Source organism: Lissotriton vulgaris, chromosome 1_1 (assembly GCF_964263255.1).
Source record: "Lissotriton vulgaris chromosome 1_1, aLisVul1.2, whole genome shotgun sequence".
Classification (NCBI taxonomy): Eukaryota; Metazoa; Chordata; class Amphibia; order Caudata; family Salamandridae; genus Lissotriton; species Lissotriton vulgaris.
The window spans coordinates 1,574,589,311-1,574,604,245 of NC_141685.1; positions in this window are offsets into that span (position 1 = coordinate 1,574,589,311).

The following is a 14,935-nucleotide window of genomic DNA, read 5'->3' on the forward strand; positions in this document are numbered from 1 at the left end:
AATTATTGACAAAAAAAAAAAGCTTCTATGGAAACTAGGTCCTAACTATAAAAAACCTAATATATATATATATATATATATATATATATATATATATATATATATATATATATATATATATATATATATATATATATTTATGTACTGTATTGTGCTTTTATTGTTTTTTTTGTGCTGAAATAAAGTTTTCTTGACTGACTAATTGATATGTATGTGTGTATGTCTGTAGGGCATGGCTAACCACAGAGAATAGCGGACGTATAGTTACGGAGCTCCAAGCCCGGAGCCCATAATTCCTGCCAAAATCATCCAGGCAAAAGACTGTGTGGAATCACCACTGGCACTCAACATCCATATCCACACCTGATTCTGCAGCTTGGCCTTGAGGACAAGGAGGCAGCAACGTGGCGGACCCCTTCATCTCCTGAAATGCAAGAAGTAGAGGCACTGCACCGAGGCACCCATAGGACCCATAAAACACAACAAACTACTCACCGCACGTGCCGCTGTGGCGCGATTTCATGGAGCGGGTGGTGGCCCCTCGCTGCAAACTACTGTTGGTTTGGCTGTGCGGGGAATCCAACAGGAGCGCCCATGTACTTGAGCGGAGGGAACGTTGTGCTGCTGGACCTGCGCTGCCACTGGAGGCAGTGAAACTCCTGCGAGGGCTATCGCGACTCAGACCGGCCTGGAGGTACTACGCAAGAAGGAGTGGTCCAAGCAGACAAATGAACGGCTGAACACCATTGCGGGGGCCTGCGTCACACGGCCTATCACCAGCATTCCCAATGAAGCCTTAAGCGGGTGGGGTTCCCATGAACACTGACTGAAGGCCGCGACTCCAACCAGAAAATAAGAAAGCAAAAGCTTTGTGACACCCCTGTACATCAAGATATCATCTGGAACCAGGAAGCGCGGCCAAGATATAATACACATTCTAAAATCCACTACCCCAGCACATGGAATAAAGACTGCGCATCAGTCAATATAACTACACAGCAGTGTCAGGTGCAATGGGGACAACGCGAATAAGGCACACTGCTGAGGTAGGAGAGGGGATGAGCTGTGGCAGACTCTTATAACAAAAACAAAAAGGTGATTTCCACAACAAGAACCTGCCTGCACACCGCAAGTGCTTTGGTGCGAATGCGAAAGCATCGCTCCCTATGGAGAACAATTACCAAACAGCAGATCCCACCACCCTAAAAATATCTGCCTACAATTTGCACTGCAACAGAGCGCAAGTGCAAAATCACATTGGGACAACCAAAAGGGAGGAAAAATCAAGAAAGTGAAGACACCAGCTTCTCCTCAAGAACAGCACCCACAAATACGGTCCCACCATAATAGAAAATACACAGCCAGATAAACTGGACATTATTTTTCAAGAAATGCAGCAATCCCGTACATCAATGGAGCAATAACTAGATGCACTCGCAGCAGAAGTAGCTTTAATCAGAGACGACCACAGAAAACTCTCAGATAAAGTAAATACCAATAAAGCGGACCGGCAAGAACGGATTCCGAAGCAGAAGGAGCATTCTGCTGATTTAGAGCGACTACAGCACCACATTGCAATTCTACAAGACTGCGTAGAAGACGCAGAGGGGTGATTGCACCACAATAACATATGCATTATAGGAATGCCTGAAAATGTTAAAGGACAAAATACTAGGTCATTTATTGAAACATGGTTAAGCTCACTGATGCTAACAGGAAGAATGACGAACACCTTTTGCGTTGAGATGGCTAACAGAATTCCCACCAGGCAGAAAATATCCGGTGCACCACCAATTTTTGCTCAATTATAGAGATCAAGATCTAATCCTACAGGTGGCATGTGAGAAAGCCCCGATAATGAAAGACAATGTGCAGATATCACTGTTCCCAGATTATACACTCCAAGTTTGAAAACAAAGGGCATCGTACCAAGGGTAAAGAAACACTTGTGAAGAATAAATCTGAAATATGCTCTACTATATCCTGCCAAAATCATAATGTTACATGATCAAAAAAGTAATTTCTTTGACACATCGGACAAAGCATGGGAATGGCTGGAACACACATTCCCTGACCTTCCTATTGACTCAGTGCATCGACCAAATGAAGATTCACTGCCCAGAAGACGGGAGCACCAACACCGATGCAGTAGAACCAAAAAGTCAGAAGAGGACCCAACACCAACAGCTGCACAGGTAATGGAAGGACAACGCAAGTAATAATATCTGCAGCCACATTCAATGAGGACAGAGCAATATCAGATGAGGAAGTTTCCACAGCTGACACTGTACACTCGGAGCCAGACAGCCAGGCAACTGCTCATTTCATCCATATCTTCACAAACAATTACTGATTTGCTTAATTGAGGACTGGGAGACCACAAATCTTTATGACCTCAACAGTCATCTCTGGTGACTGCACTTTGGAAGCACAGGAACAGGTGACTGCCCAAGACATCAGCAGCCATCGATCATGCTACTAAGCACTCACTTACTGATGAGGAGAAAGTGAAATGCCCAGTCAGGCTGTGCAACAAGACAAACTGGGATTAACCAGATGCTCATCACAGACAGAGGTAAGACTGTTGCTAATACAGGTCGCAGGAAACCAACTAATTAGGAACATTACACAAGCCATTTGAGGGATAAACTGTAACCCAGGGTCTATAGATTTGAACTCTGACAAATGTCTGGAACCAGGCGGGTGCCCAAATCGGGGGCTGACACTCCTAAAAAACGAGCCAATGGGACTTTTTGAGAACCCAGCATACCATGACATCACTATGAACTCTAATGCAATAGCAACATGTTTGATTATAGAATTGTTAGGATTTTGTTTCTACAGTTTGGTTGAACAAAGTTTTGAAGTTGGACCAAGTATATAGTTTAACAGGGAAGCTGACGAGCACTAATTGTTTTATATATAGGCTGGATAAGTCATCATTATGGTACAACAACAATACACATGAACTCAATACAACACTGTAACTGTCTCCCTTGGAATATAAGGGGAATGGGATCACCACACAAAAAAACACAGAATACATGCCCAATTGACTAGACGTAAGGCACAAATAGTGCCGTTACAAGAGACACATTTAAATACAGCAGAAGTTACCAAATTACAAAAAAAAGTGGAGAGGACAAATATATAGTACGGCTTATTCAGCTTTTGCACGAGGAGTGGCAGTGTGGATACGGTCAGGAGTGCCCTTTGTATTACAAGAAAAACAAATAGACAAAGAGGGCAGATGTATTTTACCGTGAGTCATACTGGACGGTAGTCCCCTAGTGATGGGAAGCTTATATGCCCCTAATTCAGACCAAGAACCCTTTTACACTCAGGTGAATTCTGTGCTCGCAGGATGGAGGGAATACCCCTGGATCTTGCGAGGTGATTATAACGCAGTCCTAGATATCACACTGGACTGATCCCACCCTCCCCTGGTCAGGGCCCACACAAAATTATTTTCTAATTTACTGCAAAATTGGGCACAGGGCTGGTCCCTCAGTGAGATATGGCAAAGTCTTAATAAGGGAATGCACATTTTTTTTTATTACTTACCTGTATGCGATTTACATACCAGGATAGACTATATATTTTTCAGCACATCGCTGACAATGCAAACCACACACACTGCATATGTGGGCAAAACAATCTCAGATCAAAGCCCATTAGGAAATCCATTTGCATGGGGACAAGTCCCACCCCCAGTACCCACATGGAGATTGAATCAACAACAGCTGGAGGACGGCGTGTTCAAAGATATGATAACTTCTACCATCCTAAATTATTTTACTGAAAATTCAGGCATGGCACTTCAACTGAAACAGAATGTGAGGCAAGTAAAGTGGGGCTGCGTGGCACTACCACCAACACCACTACAAGGAGTACCTCAACAGACCAATAGGGACTTGAAACAAGTTGTGGGGATAACTTAGGCACACTGGACGCAAAAGCCCTTGACCCCGCTGCAAACCAACACTACAAGACGCCCCCATACAATACGCAGAAATATTAGAACAATTGTGAGTCATAGATATCGTTCATATACACAAAGAATACACACAGAAGCAGACCTGGTGCACTGATGGCTCGAATCATTAGAGATGCTCCGACTCCAACACCCATAGTAGAAATGATAACACTAGACCATATTCAAGCAACTACACAGGAAGACATTAATGAGGCCTTTTATAATCAATATCAAGCGCTATACCCGGCTCCACGATGAGCAGACTCGCAATAACTCCACTAATTTTTAGGGACAGTGAAACTGCCCCAAATTACTGAAGATGCCTGGAAAAACCTAGCTAGCTCCATTGTGGCAGGGAAAATAAATGCAGCAATAAAAGGTCTTCCCAAAAATAAGACTCCAGGATTAGATGGCCTACCAGCGGAGTTCTATGTTGCCTACATGCAACAATTGACTCCTCAATTTTAGAAATTATATACAGCAATATATGAAACTGGTACTTTACCTCCCTCAACTGCGCAGGCCCTACTAACTTTGTTACCTAAACCTGGACTCCTAAACTGAATGCATAAAGCCCACCATCATTATTGAATATTGAATATAAAATCCTTAGTAACATTTTTGCAAACCAACTACAACCCCTTCTAACAGGCATAATTCATGTCCATCAATGTGGATTTTTCCCAACACGTAATACATCCCTTGATATACGCAGACTCTGCAATATAATGTTTTCCTGCACTAGGGACCTACCGGAGGCAGGGTGTATTCTACTTGACATAACCCAAGCATTTGACACGTTAAGCTGGGAGTACATGTTAGCAGAGCTACAGAAATTTGGAATCCCCCGGGAATATATTAAGTGGATACAAATACTTTATTACCTTCCAACCACCAGATTAAATATATCAAAGCCCCATGAAATTCAAAGAGGCACAAGACAAGGCTGTCCCCCTCGCCTATGTTGTTCGCTCTAGCACTAGAGCCATTAGCTTACAAGATACGAGCAGAATCAGTCGGATGGGACATTACCCTTAATGACACTTTTATGACTTTTATGCACCCTGTCTTTCTGCACAACTATAATGGCCTCATATTGAGTAGCAGATTGAAATTTACATGAAATAGCATACACTTCACAAATGCTTGAGCAAGGTTTGCTATGCTCCAATGCCAGGCCTCCAACTTGCCTCAAATGTTGCTAAGAATTGTAATAGATTACTGGAAGCGGGCATTAAAGTACACAGCAGATACCCCAGCATATGTGCCCAACATGCCATTATTAGGCATCCCCACTAACACCGGAACGTTAAACAATCAACAGCTGGAACCCTGGACACAAGCCAGGGTGAATACAATAGGCGATCTCTTTAGGGAGGGAACACTATTAACACATACCGATTTCACTAATGAACGAGGAGTACCAGAAACACTGTTCGTAACTCACGGAAGTCTAGTAGCTTATATTAAGAGAAAATTGGCTCCTCAAGGAACGGAACCCGCAACAAATGAACCAGTTCATTTAATTTACCTTATGGGAACATGAAGTCAGCTTACATGATGGTTTTACCAAGGGTTACATAAACACCAACCATCCCCGCTAGATTCAGTGCGCAGTAAATGGGAAAGAGATATAAATAGACTGCTACTGGACAAGGAGTGGAATACTGTACTTGAATATGCAAAACGAGTATCCGCATTACTCATTTTAAATGTATTCAATATATGATAACCCAAAGGGCATATTTAACACCACAAAAAATTAATTCCATATATCCAAATTAAGCATGGGTGAATTTTGCGAATTCGCGGTTCGCAAATTTGCGTATTCACGAATTCGCAATCCGCAAAATCCATGAACTCTTGCGAATTTGCGGATTTTTTCTTTTTTTTGTGTTCACAAGGGTTTCTGCCAGTTCGCAAGGGTTGTGTACCAGTTCGCAAACGCCAACTAACATGTCGGGTGGCAACAGACGCGACTATGTTGTTTCTACGTCAGGTTCATCACAGCACCCTCTGTTTCACCACTGCCACCCTCTGGTTAACCCATGCCACCCTCTGGTACATCACTGCCACCCTCTGGTTCACCCATGCCACCCTCTGGTACATCACTGCCACCCTCTGGTTCATCACTGTAGATTATGGGGGGAAAAGCACACCTGCCCTGCTTCAACTGACATGAATTAATTTGGGTTTGATTATTATGTCACTGAGTCTGGCACCTGCTTCCTTATCTGTAATTGCTTTTCTGTTGCAGTGCAAGTTTTTTTTCACAGGACCTTTGTGGCCTACTTGTAGCTATTCTCTGAGCCTGCTGTGAGGGTCAGAGACGGGTCATAGAATAGTTGCAAGTAGGCAAAGGAACTCTGCAGGGGGCCCTCAGGAAGCACTACAGGGAATGGTTACTAATGATGAGGTTGAACTTTTGCACCTGCTGAGTGCTTTCAGTTTTGCAAAAATCGTTTTTCTGCAATTTCGCGGGATTCGCGGAGTGCGAATTTGCGCGAGATCGAATTCGGAAGCTGCAAATTCGTGCGGATATGCGATTTGTTTTTTTGCGGAGTGTTAGTTCGCGTGGTTTTGTGCGTTTTAGCGAGCCGCTGGTAGCGCCACGAGGCGAAGTTACCCTCGCGGTCGTACATGGGCGCAGCCATCTTGTTTGCTTGACGTATTTCCATTTCCGGCGCTATGTGTAATCTCGCAAAGTGTGCGGCTCGCTAGTACAAGTTCGCGTGTGATCGCGAGGAAAATCTCGCGCGAACTTACCCGCGCGGTCGTGAACGGGCGCGGCCATCTTGTTTTTCATTCATTGCTATGGTTCTGGGCATGCTTTCTGTATCCTCTGTCAATCTCTGCCATCCTTTGCTTGTTTGAAGTTGTTTTTGATCTATTTTACTTATTATCTATCCCTCTATTTTTCTAGCTCTATATTTTTGGTGTTTTCTGCTACTTTTTGTTAATTTTAAACTACTTTTTTAAACTCTTTTCTTTTCTTCTGCCCTATTCTATTTCTTATTTATTATTTACCTTCCTTCCTACCCAGACCATGGTTAAGGGAGCCAGGAAGCAGCCTGAGAAGGGGAAGGGTCCCGCACCCCGTGCCCGGCTCCCGTGCGGGCGTTTGAGGGGGGAGCAAGTCACAGCCCGAGAGATCTTTAGCGCGGAGGAGGTGGCCGCACTAGTGTTTAATGTCCAGCGCCGCCTCCCCAGGACCATCATGGCAGGCGGCAAGAACGCTATCGGCTACGGGATCCTGGAGCGCCGGAAGCGGTGGGAGAAGGTGTGCCTGGCCTTGTACCAACACTCTCGGGTCCGGCGCACCTACAACCAGGCCACCCACCGTTGGACGGATCACCTGGACCGGGAATGTGACTTGATCGACCTGCTCGGCCTCGAGATCCCCGGGCTTGGTGATCAGTAGTAGCTATTTCTTCACTACTCTGTTTTCTCCTGCTCTGTGTGTTATTATATTGCACATTTTTGTTCTTTACCAAGAGCAATAATGCTGCTGATTACATTGTAGGTAAATTATATTTCAAAATCTTCTGTGCATTTCAGGTGCTCTGCTCTCCTTCTCAATAGGGTTGCTACTGAGCTTATTTGTTTTCGATTTTGTGTTCATTTCATTGGCCTGAGAAATTATGTATGAGTGTAGTTTAAAGAACTGTGTAATGCTAGACACTAAGGGTCAGATTTTTAATTACCGGCGCATCCCTGCAAAGTAGCAGGGATGTGCCAGTAATTGTGCGCCACGCCACCACCACCCATGGTGCGCCGCATTTAAAATGAGGCGCACCGTGGGCCCAAAACGTCACCGAAGCGTTACGCATCTGTGCCGTAAAGGCGGTGCATTGCTGGAGTTGCGTCGCAACGATGGCGCAGCTCCAGCAATGCTCTGGGGTGCCCTATCTCCCCAAGCTGCGTCAAGCCGTACGTCTGCTTCAAGCAGGCGCAGGGTTTGAGTCACGCATCATTGTCCTAAAAGTGACTGATTGAAATCTTGTAGATTTCCCTCAGCCACTTTTAGGATGCGTTCCTGCGCAGGAACGCCCTCCCTTGCGCCTAAACGCCCCCTGATGGCGCAGGGCTTTACAACTTGATGCATCTCCCATATGCGTCACGTTGTTAATATACGCCGCACCATGGCTCCTCTTTTGTTCTGCCGCTGCGTTACAAAAGTCACGCAACAACGGAGCAAAAGAGCCGCAAGGGGCTTGTAAATCTGCCCCTACAGACTCAAGTTCAGTCCTTCCTTTGTACACCTGGCAATAAGAAGAAATAGTGGTGGTGGATTGATAGTTTGAGTATTTTAATGACTGGTTAATGTAGTAGGAAACTTTTTAGTGTTGTTGCTGATCTGCAATGACGATGGAGTTTGTCTGTCACTTCGCGTGCTGCGGACTGCTGCCTGCCAGTCCTAGGCGAACCTTTTTAGTAGTTTGTTTAGTGAGTTACATAACTTTTCAAGTCGACGGTCCGCAAATCAAGCAATACTAATATCGTAGTAGACCACATGAGATAGGTCAATATATCCCGTGGAATAGTTGTCTATTTGCTATTTCGCCAAAATATTTTGTTATTGTTCTTTTGAAATGTTTGATTCGGTTGACAACAATCATCCATGTTTTTGGGTCTTTCTTTCTTTCATGTTGTACATCAGCTCCCCCCAGGGGCAAGAGGACATTGAAGGAGGCTGCTGCTGCTGAACAAGGCCAGGATTGGTCAGGCGAGGGCTCCTTTGCTGGCCCCGGTAAGTTTTAATTTTAATATAGAGTACCTATTTTTTCCTAGCGTTCCTCATTCAATTTTTTCTAAATCGTCTTTGATCTTCTTGTAGACTGTATCTAAATTCTTATCCTGCCTCGACTATGACTCCCTGTGGTATTACTAGATTAATCTTATTATTCTGTCTGTGTAGCTAACTAAGATTGCACATTTGGCAAAAGGTGTTAAACGAAACTCCCATTCTAGTCAGCAATAGCTCTATGCACTGAGTGCAGTCCTTTGGGATTGTCCATAATGTCTTTTCAAGTCTTCTAAATGTTTATGCTTTGACAATTACCAACAATAAAAGGTGAATGACCACCAAGAAAGAATAAGATACTACTTTACTTTTGGTTTGGATAGGAGGACAATCCATACTACTACTGTTGCAGGGACAAATCTGCACAAACAGAGCTATGGACACCAAATAGTGCATTGTTTATCAATTATAATAGGCACAGGTAGACTTTGCACATACCTCAGTGATATCAGACTTTGAAGAACTCCCAATCTCCTTACTGACTAGATAGTGTGGCAGGGTCATTCAGCTCCCGAATTCATCAATGATTAATCCCCAATGATGATTATCCAACGCAGGACAAGAGTACGGAGTCAGAGTCCAGAAGTGTCAAAGACACGGACTCATGCTTGCAAATTGCAAAAACTTTTGCTCATTCACTCTTGACCAAAAACCACAGAGTCTAATCAAGTTTTAAAGCTTTATTAAAAGTAACAATATTAATAAAATCAAGCTTGTCATAAAACATAAACGGTTGATTAAAAATAGAAAAGTGCTTATAGTGATTTATTTCACACATTTATTGTGGGCGAGCCGAGCCCTCACCTGATTTAAACTTAAATTTTTCTTTTTGGTGCTGAATCATTGGTCCCTCCGTCCTAGTGATGATGATTTGTTCTTAGAAGTGAAGCTACTGTCTGTTATGAGAAAAATGGTGCGTGTTAAAAAGCAAGCATTCATCAGTTTTTACTTTAGAGTAGACAGTCACAAATTATTAGATTGGTTTCTGTATTCACATTTCTTCATTCCTAGACAAAATACTAGTGAGTGGTGTATGTCTATGCCATCTAACATTCTTAAAAGTACTTTGTAGGTGGAACATCTGGTGCTGGGCCCAGCGCGGAGGCAGAGAAGGAAAGTTCTGGGGAGGAGGGGGTGCAAGTGCCGGATCAAACTGCTGTGCGGGTTGCCACGGTAGTGGCGGGCAGTGGTAAGCTCTTATATTCCTTACTTATTGAGATTGCAGACTGCATAGTGTGCTCCCTGTGAGAAAACGTAAGGTTTTTCCAGATGAGAGACATGAAGAAGAATGATTGACATATAGTTTGAATGGATGGATGCCTGGTTCATGATACTATCTGACTCTTAGATAGCATATGTGTATCTAGAGAGAGTAGACGGTCACTGGATGAACTAAGTGTTACTTTGGAGAGCATGTAACACCGCACCCGCACGTCCGTCCCAGTGTAGGAAAAGCAAGGAAAAGAAGTTGTAATTTTGTCCGAATACTACCATGAATAGTAGCAGTAGTTTGTATTGCAAGCACAGCATATATCCGGCTATTACGATGGCCACTCACTACCTCTGTTAATAAGTTTAGTAGAACTCGGTCATTCATGTGTGGATGTATCACTGTTTACTCAATAAAAAGCAAAGCACCTAAAGTCATCCCATATGTAAGCAAATACATACCATGTGCAGTGATAGATAATCAGAATATTTATCTTCTTCATTTTCCGTTTCTAATATTCATTGGCACTGTAGGGTGAAAGTTAATTTAATTAAGCAGTAGCCCTTGTAACAGAGTATTCTCAGTGCCACCCGTAAAAGATAAGTAAGAGCATCACCACCTGCATGTACTGGACTGGTACAGTTGTGGTAAATATTTGATTTACCGTCCTAATTTCTATGCAGGTAAGTACTTAATCAATAATAACTCAATCGGAAAGAAAGAGGCAGAGTCCGTGGTGTTAGAGTTCTTAGGGGTTTTATTCCTTAAAAAGGAATGGTCATGGCCGGATATCTTGTTCCTGCCACCACTGGGGTGCAGGAAGGGATAGAGCCATATTTTATTGACAATACATAGCTTATATACTTAAGTCACATTATAGAAACCAATACAGTAGGCGTAACAGCTGAGAGAAACAAGATAAAACACACACGTGGTAGTGATACGTATTTAGAAGGCGTGAACTAGGCGTGAGCATAGAGGTGTGTGCTAGAAACGTCACAGGTAGGTGTCACAAGTGGGTGGCAACAAAGCAGAATCTTGTAATGTCAGCAGAAACCTGAGGCCTGGATGCGCGCGCAGCTGCATGACGTGTGATTGACGTGAAACTGGAGGGTGCAGGGGACTTGACATTTACACTGGCGGAAAGAGACAGAAGTCTGGCATGTCAGATCAACTCGTACCTCTATCATATCTGATATCTGATGTTTGGGAACCATATTATCTAAACGGAAAAGGTCTCTGGGGCAGAAGCTATTCTATACTGACGGTGAGTGCGTGTATAAGCGCCTAAATGTCTACATGAGAATGCGAGGGGCATGGGCCTACCATGGTAACAGAGGCTATGAATTACTTGCACGGAGACAGTGAGGCCGGGCCCTTTGCTCTGCAGCTGGGGGGATGTTTACTTAAACTAGTAGGCAGGAATGCATTTTCGAGGAGCGGAACAGATAATTCGAAGGTTGAATACAGTCTTGGCAGGCAGCAGGCTGAGCTAAGCACCGTGAGCCGCACAGGGAGTAAGGCAGAGGTCACGGGTACAGAGACAGCCTGGGCTGAGGCTTTCGGAGTCAGAAAACAGGAAAAAAGGCTCGATGGCAGAATTCAGGGCCTACTTCGCCAGAGCTGAAAAACGTGTAAAGTACACCACAAAAAGACGTTGGCATAGCATACTTAGAAACGGAATATTCAACCCATTCAGGGTGGGTCTGAAAGAGGACATGTTAACGTTGGACGCAAATGTATTTGCGTCTTCATAGCTGGCACAGGAGAGAAGTTACATGCACTTTAAGCTGGTACATGGAGACGGTGGGGTACACGTTAGGGAACATTATTTGACCATAAATTTTATATTTCCTCATTCCCTCCTTGTTCCCTACGGACCCTTCATGATATATCGATCCTCATGAATCGATCAGTCTGTTCTTGTAACATCATTTGTTCTTCTTTCTTTCTTTCACGTTTTGAGAGAAAACTGGAATGTTCAATGCACGATGTGGCACACAGTCCACAAATCGCTGGCCCACACTGTAGGCACAGGCAGCAACTGAATACTATGACAAGGGCAATGCCTAGGAAGGATAGGATCTTCCATCCCCAAGCGGTTAACGTTGTCCAGAACCAACCGGACCAAGTCCAGGTGCCTGGATTCTGATGTATCTGATTTGCAATTTTATGAAGACGTGTAATAGCTTGGTATACCGTTGGCGCGTTTTCTGGAATGAAAACACAGCAACTTGACCCGATGACCTTACAAGCTCCGCCTCTGTCTGCCAAGATGACGTCAATAACAAGACGATTCTGAAGAACAACAACCCGCATGGCGGACTGCTCCTCTGTTAAGTTACCTAGGGCGGAGGCAGTTTCATTCACTACTGCTTCAAGTGTTCTAGTTAATCTGCGTATTAGTTTACTATTTTGGACGGGACCTGTGAAGAAAAAGAATCCTTTATTGAAATCTGTGTATTGCTCCCATGCCGTTTCAGTATAGTCGACAATCGGGAGATCTCTTCGGAGTCTATTCTTTACTAGATTTGTATTTCTGTGATAATCAGGAGGAGCTAGAAAAACAGGGGGCAGAAGGAATGCAATGTAGCAGGCACCATCCCAATCTGGAGGCAAGCGTATGTATGCGGTATGGCCACAAACAAAGTAGGAATGACGAGTAGCTCTAAAGGAAGATTTGCCTTGGTCACTGAATTCGACCACAGTAGTACATTTACTATGACCTAAGTGTACAGAACCCTTCTTACTGACACATAAATCACCAGTGACTGGTAATACTGACATAGCAGGGAGAACTGGTGCGGCTTCGGATTCAACAGTAAGAATCATAAGGTTAATTGTATAATTACCTAATCCATATACTTCATTTTCTAGATCAGTTCCTACTCTAGTGGGGAGTCCCTTCTTGTCAGGGTAACAGGCATTAAGCAGAACTAAGTTCAAGTTTCCCCAAACCCAGCTCCCTTTAAAAACAGCGACATCAGGATCTAAGGAATTGATTATTCTAAACCATGCACCACAGGAGCCATTGTGAGTGAACGGGTACGGAAACAGGGGCAGAACTCCCTTGTATTTCTGATAGGGAGGGAGTCGGCCACATATCCAGCAGTTTGTAGCGTTGTTAGTCTGATGGGAATGATGTAACATACTAATGAATGTGTTGTTGCGCAGCGCGAGTCTGTAAGAAAGTTCGTGGGGAGGTAATTCACTAAAAGAATGTTCAGCAGTGACATTGTAAGCAGATTGTTCACGTTTGAAGATAGGGTAGTATATGGGAAGCAATATACTAGCAACAATAATCAGAAGACTTAGAAAAAACATAATCAATAATGTCACTATACAGTGACTACGGAGTGATTTGCAATATGTACGTTTCTTGAGTTGTCTCTCTCTCTCTCTATCTCGATCTAGGGGATACATGTCTCAAACTATTTAACCGATTCACCTAGGGGAGGACTTAAACAATTAAACTGTCTGACTTGCTAGATCGAAGTTTCAATCTGTACTCCTCTTGGGGAGTTTTCTCTTGTTTGGTAACTTTAAAGTCTCTAGGTTCGATGCAGTCTTTGGAGGGGGTGGACGAGTCTGTTTCTGGCATCAGTTCGTTACATTTTTTTATATGACTCGTATGGATCCACCCCTTTCGGCCTTCCACCTTGATAGCGGTCCGTGTCGTGAGAAGGACGGTCTTCGGCTCTTTCCAGCGGGGCTCCAGCGGACTTTTCCTGTCGAAGTTCCTAATTAGGACTGTGTCACCGGGACGGACATCATGCGGCTTTACATCAGTGTTGTCAGGAAAGGCTGCGGCAACCTGTGAACGACATGATTGGAGTGCAGACATCAAGGAGGCAAGGTAATCTGTCAGCATATTACAATCAACATCGGTAATTTTCTTAGGTATGGGCGTCCCCCACATATTCTGTGGTCTGCCAAAGACCACTTCATACGGTGATAGTCCTGATCTCGAATGGGCGACCATTCTCATATAGAACAATGCAACTGGCAGGGCGACTATCCAGTCGACCCCTTTCTCTTTACAGATTTTAGCAAGGCGGGTCTTTAGTGTCTGGTTATGCCTCTCTACAAGGCCAGCGGCTTCGGGATGTCGGACACAATGGAATCTCCACTGATATCCTAGCAGCAGGGAAACCTGTTTCATGAGTTCGGATGAGAATGGCTGTCCGTTATCTGAGTACACGACACGAGGCAAGCCGTATCGTGGGAAGAATTCTCGAACCAGCTGCCTGGCAGTGGTCGGAGCAGTGTAATCTGGGACTGGATATGCTTCGGTCCAACGGGAAAGTGCACAAACAATTACGAGGACATATTTGAATCCTCGACAACGGTCCATCTGGATATAATCTATCTGGAGGACTTCAAAAGGGTGATCGGGAGGATGAAATCCACCTTGCTCTATAGGGACGCTTTTACCTGGATTGAACTGACAACAGATCATGCAAGTACGCACTTTCTGCTTTGCTGCTGCTCGTAAGTGTTTGTTGTACCAGAGATTCTGTAAACTGTCTAACATCGCTTTCTCTCCTAGATGTGCTGGGCTATGTGCTGTATTGATTATGACTTGAACCATAGAGTCGGGGAGAAACCATGTAGATTTTCCCTTCGTCATCCAACCTTGATCTGTCTGGATCCCTCCTAGTTCAGTCCATTTCTTTATTTCATCTGTAGTAGCATGTGTCTGAATATCGATTACATCTAGTGTGGGATCCCTGACTGTCATACAATGTGTCGGTACTATTGTCTTTGTCACGTCAGTTGTCTGAGTGTGAGTCAATGCTGTATGTTTTGCTGTCTGGTCTGCCAGGTCGTTACCCTGGGAAACAGAATCTGTAACTTTAGTATGTGCTTTACACTTCATGACGGATATGCCTGAAGGCAGATGTATTGCTTCTAACAGTGCTTGAATGAGGGGACCGTGTTGGAT